Source organism: Gossypium raimondii, chromosome 2 (assembly GCF_025698545.1).
Source record: "Gossypium raimondii isolate GPD5lz chromosome 2, ASM2569854v1, whole genome shotgun sequence".
Lineage (NCBI taxonomy): Eukaryota > Viridiplantae > Streptophyta > Magnoliopsida > Malvales > Malvaceae > Gossypium > Gossypium raimondii.
In genome coordinates this window covers 30,225,547-30,231,929 of record NC_068566.1, presented here as the reverse complement: position 1 = coordinate 30,231,929, position 6,383 = coordinate 30,225,547, and positions in this window count along the sequence as shown.

The window sequence follows — 6,383 nt, the reverse complement described above, 5'->3', positions numbered from 1 at the left end:
TCATTTTAGAGTGGTTTTTAAATAATTATAAAATTATACAAAATTATTAATAATTAGATTCTTAATAAATTTCTTTAAGTTTTAAATAATTTCTAAAAATTTATTTAATTTTAGGAATTTTTAAAATTTTGTAAATATTTGTTGATGTGAGCATAAGGTACATGTGGAACACCATGTCTCATTATCTGGTTGCTCTTCAACCACTTCATCACTTAACAGTAGAAATAGATGAAATTTCAACAAAAGGGTTAGTTTGCTCTTTGATCTAATGTAATAGACTAATTTGCCTCATATTTTTGGAGGGAGCAAAATGTGATCTGACTTTTAGTACAAGGGCCTCCATGATACTTTTACCATGTTGAATTTTCTATTTTTTCAAATAAAAAAATTAATTCCACCTTGGATATTCCATGTAATCATTTAATGATGAAATTTTAATAGAATGATCAATTTACACTTTTTTCCTAACGTACAAAGGCTAATTTGCTCATTGTTTGAGTAGAGAGAGCAAAATGCAATCTAACTCATAGTAAAAGGGCCTCTATGATACTTTTGCCATGTAACACTCCATATTTGTCTTGATGATCAGTACATATAGAGGATGCTACTGAAACACAATCTTAATTTGTATAATTTAAAAAAAAAAACACACACATTTCTTGACTAGAAAATTCTTTAAAACCATTCTCATCATTTAGAAAGCTTGAATACATCTTTAAAAATAATTTTGAATCATTTTAAAACCATTTCAAAGCTCAATTAAAAGCTTGTACCTAAGTTTGAAATCAATTTATAATTTTAGGGTTAATATAAACATCTGAATAGTTTGAGAAGTCATTAAGATTCTTAAAATCTAAATATTTAAAAATTCCTTTCATGGTGCAAATCTCTAATTACATGTCAAAATAAAAGTAATAAATTACTATCGACATCGAAACATTACAAACACAAAATCTTGAATAGTGATGCGATGCTCCTAAACTCGATAACAATTTTCAAATGATAAAATCCGTTTTATCTATGAAAAGGGTAATCTTTCTTAATAAATAATTATTGAAAGCATCACTAAAATCCAATAATGACCTCCAAAATTATCATCACTCCACAACATTACCTTATTTGTTTTAAGAAAAAATATTACAATTAAATTTCATGAACCCTTTCAAAAAAAAATCAACAAATGTATATAATAGAACTAACATGCTATTAGATATGTTTGAATAAGTCTCTAGTTGTTGCTAAAATACTGGAGGTTGTTAGCTTTGAATAAGTCTCTCAGTTTTACTAGTTATGTTTCTTTGTTCCTAGTTGGGTAGTTGTTGGAAATCAACAAATACTTTTGGATTTAGTTTGTTATCTTTTGAATATTTTATTTTGTAAGCTCGACTATATATATTTTGGTAAAACACATGAATAAACTAGGCAGTTCTTCTATCAAATACTTTATCAACTAAATTTATTTTCTAACATTTTGGTATGCAAGCTAGGTCTAGGCTTGGGAAAGCATAGATGTAGCTAGTTAAACACTAAGAGAGTGATGACAACCGAAAATACCTTCATGCAACCTTCAATTCCTAAGTACGATGGTCACTATGATCATTGGGCAATGTTGATGGAGAATTTTCTGCGTTAAAAAGAATATTGAAGTTTGGTGGAAACTGGAATTTTTGTTGCACATATGGGACTCTGAAGAAAAACTACCAATGTTCGATGCGGGTTAAGCAAGCACAATTATAGGCATTGAGGAAGGAGTTTGAGACACTCCACATAAAGGCTAGAGAAATAGTGAATGATTATTTTTCTTGTACACTTATGATTGCGAACAAGATGATGGCTAATGGTGAACACAAAAAGTGACAGAGAAGTAGTGGAAAAAATATTATGATTTATGACTTCGAAATTCAATTATGTGACATGTTCTCTTGGGGAGGCACAAGACATTAGTAACTTGTTTATAAATGAACTGCAAAGCAACGCTAGTGTATGAGTAAAGGATGAATAGCCCATAAGAGGAACAAGCCTTGAAGGTGACTTATGGGGTATCTTTTAATCAAAGACGAGGTCGTAGTGACTACCGAGTACGAGGCCGTGGACGTAGAAGGGTAAACTTTGACAAATCTGTTGTTGAATGCTTCAATTGCCATAAACTAGGTACTTCCAATGGGAATGTCAGAGCAAGGAAAGCAACCATACAGAGATTCTGAAGAAATGCTACTCATGGCAGGGGCGTAGCTATGGGGCTGGCAGGGGCCTCGACCCCCCTAAAATGGAAAATTTTCTATTTAGGCCCTTTAAATTTTTTTAAATTTTAAATTAATAAAGGTAAAATTACACTTTGGCTCCCTAAAAATGATAAAAATTTGATTTAATCCTTTAAAAATTATAAATATATAAGCTATTAAAATAGTGAAATTGTATTTTTACTATTGTAAAACTTACAATTTAATTTCAACCCCCCTAAAAAATTATTTAGTTTCGCCCCTGGCTCATGGCTCGGGTTGAAGATGAACAGCTCAAGAGTGATGATTGGTTCTTAGACTCTAGTTGCAGCAATCACATGTGTAATCGGAATGAATATTTTGCAGACTTCAATGAGCAATTCGTATATAATGTGAAGCTGGGAAACAATGCAATCTTGGTGGTAAAAGGAAAAGGGAATGTGCGGTTGCAGATTAGCAATCAAATATAGGTAACAACTGAAGTATTTTATGTGCCTGATTTGAAAAATAATTTGTTAAGTGTTGGACAGCTTTAAGAGAAGGGTCTAGATGTGCTTATTCAACACAATAGCTACAAGATTTATCATCCTAAAAAGGGTGTTATCATGAAATTTATGATGTCCCCCAATCACATGTTCAAAATTGCAGTAGTGTCTTACCAACTGGTACAACCTACTTCAATACAATAATTGAAGATATTGGTCAATTATGGCATTGTCGTTATGGTTATTTGAGTTTCAAGGGAATCAACACCCTGGAGCAGAAAGAGATGGTTTGGATTACCACAACTGATAAATCCATCAAGAGTGTGCAAGAAATGTCTGAATGGGAAGAAACAATGAGATCTCTTTCCTAAGAAGAGTTCGTGGAAAGTTAAATTGTCACTGTAATTAGTTCATTTCGATTTATGTGGCCTTATTCAACCAATTTCCAACAACAATAAGAGATACTTCATCACTTTTATAGATGATTGTGGTCGAAAGACATTGATTTATTTTCTACATGAAAAATCAGAAGCATTTTAAATTTTTCAAGGAATTTAAAGCCAAGGCTGAATTGGAAGTGAGTATGCAAATTAATGGTCTCCAAACAGATCGTGGGGGTGAATTGACTTCATCAGAATTCTCAAGTTTTTATGTTGAAAATAGGATAAAAAGACAACTTACTGCTTCGTATTCACCATAGCAAAATGGCATTGCTAAGTGAAAGAATCATATTATTATGAATATGGTTCGAAGAATGATGATTGCAAAAAGTATTCCGAAAAGTTTCTAGCCAGAAGTTATTAATTGGGTAATACATGTTCAAAATAGAAGTCTGAAGCTAGTAGTGTAGAACAAGATGCTAGAGGAAGCTTAGAGTAGGGAAAATCCTTCTGTTGGATATTTTAAAGTTTTTGGATGTATAGCTCATGTGCATGTAGGAGCTAACACTTGAACTAAATTAGATTAACGCAGCGTAACTTGCATCCTATTGGGAGTCAGTAAAGAATGAAAGGTGTATCGAATCTACAATCCCATTAATAAAAGGATAATATTTAGTCGAGATGTTGTATTTGAAGAAGACAATTACTGGAATTGGGTTGATAAAGAATACACAAGTTTAATTCAATCAAAATTAGATTGGAATGACAATGAAAGTATTGTCGAAGTAAATGATGATTAAGAAGAGGAAATGAAAGAATATGTTGATTACGGTTTTGCACAAGAAGATGATGTTGCACAACAAGAAGAAGCTCTAAAACAACAACTTCCCAGAAGGCAACACACTCAACCTCCTTGGATGCGAGATTATGTAATAGGTGAAGGGCTATCTGATGATGATTTTGAATCACACCTTACTGTCAACGGAGGAGATGGTCCTGTTCACTATGAAGAAGAAATTGAAGCTATAGAGAGAAATGGAACATGGGATTTAACTGAGCTTCCAAGTGGTGATAAAAGGATTGGTGTCAAATGGATCTTCAAAACTAAGCGCGATGAGAATAGCGATGTTAGTAAGTATAAAGCTAGACTGTGGTTCGAGGATATACTCAAGAATATGGTGTAGATTACAAAGAGGTGTTTGCTCTTGTAGCTCTCATGGAGACTATTCGATTGGTCATTGCAATAGCTATTCATCATGGATGGTGTTCGGGGATTTACTCAAGAATATGCCTTATTGCATGAAGAATTAATTGAAGATGTTTTCATCAAACAACCAAGGATTCAAAAAAAAGGGGAAGAAGAAAATGTATACAAGCTGTAACACCCCAAACCCGGCCTGGACGTTATGGCCAAATCTGGCAATGTCACATGGAAGTGCATTTAAAAACCGTATCATTACTAAAACTGTTTTCTGTTTAGAACTTATCATTATCTTTCATTAATTCTCGAATCGTGATTCATTTCTAAAACGCTATACTTTGCGGGAGCTTTTTAAAAATAATTTACGTGTACGTGGTATTTTGATAAAACATTAATCTCTTTTGAAAACTCGAGTTTCTCCTATTTCTAGCAGATAAAAATAGAAAATAGTATAAAATCCAAATTTTAGGTAAAAATCCAGAGAAGCCATTATTATAGAAAAATGCCCCAAAATAAAACTTAAAATCGTAAATAAGTATTAAATAGCAAAAAGGAGTCGTGTGGCCACCGTTGAGTCCTCCACCGCACCGATCTGCCTATGTCTAGGGATTACCTATACAAATTAAACAGAAGGGGTGAGTTTATGTGAACTCAGTGTGTAATCCCCATGCAAACAAACAAACAATAACATATAATCTCAGTTTGGGCCTAAACCCTTTTCAGTATCAGTAAGCATTAGTGCATTAACCCATCACAGTACAGTAATAGTGACAGTTATGCAGTTATAAAATCCTACCTTACCAACCTCTACACTCCATCTCTGTCCAACCCTACACTCTATGTGGGGATATAATCAAGCCACCCATCCCTACACTCTAACTAGTACCGAATGCAGCACTAGATAGTAGTTGCATCTGAGCTGCTAGTAAGTTAGGCTTGAAGCCTTTCAGTACACTTTCTCCAATCAATATCAATCCCCACCCAATGCAATGCATCATAAAGACATGTCATGATATCATGTATAATCAGTATAAGGTATTTAGCATGCTCATCATACAGACATACATATCTATCTCATATAGGCATATAACAGTCTTTTCAATCATTTCAGACAATTAGGGGTCTAGGTAAACTTACCAACCCTACAGTAGGTTCAGAGTCGACTTGGGCGACCCGTGCAACATTAGCAGTCAAATAGTGAAAATGGGCCCATAGGCCCATATTGCAAACCCATGTAGCCCCACACGCTCGTCCGGCCCACACGGCCTAAAATGGCCTTGGTCGTGTGGTTCACACGGTCTGGTCCAATATTCCCACATGCTCATGTGGTTAACCGTATAGGGCCTATGCGCCTGTGTGGCCCACACGGCTCAATTCAGCCCGACCCATGAATCGCACATGGCCAGCCTCGGCGATGACATGCCCTACCACACGGACGACCGCACGCCCGTGTGGTGTCAGCAATCACATTCTTCAGCATTTCATCGATTTTCATTTTCAAAGTTGTGTTTACACACCTGATATGATTTCACTGCTAACTCCACCACGAGTACTTTAGAACCTAAAATTGATAAACCAAAGCCCGATTTGGTGATACTAATAGACCTTAAACAAAATTACCACGAGCTATTCAACAAATAGCCATCAGAAACCTTACCCTCGAACAAGCATAGGAATTCTACACTCCTAGAACGTCGATAGACGATCAACAACCCCTTGATTAGTTCCTAGCACCAAACGCAAAACCCCTCTTTAACCATTTAACCAGAAAATGTTTAAAACAATAGGGCCAAAACTCACTAACTTATTGATAACACATGAACGATATAGGAGGGACGAAACTACGGAGATGGTATTTAACACAGAAGTAAAAAGAAGAAGACGGAAGGCAAAACAAAAGAAATCGACAGAGAATGGAGTATGAAGAGATAAATTTTGGCATAATAAAGAGAGGTAAAACGAATGGAAATTCGACAGAAACAGAGGAGAAATGGTAGAGCAAAAAGAAAAGAGGAAGAAACTATGCCAAATGACCGAAATTGAGAGAAAGATAGGTGAGAGCCAAAATTATCAGTCCACCAAATCGGGATAACTCCAC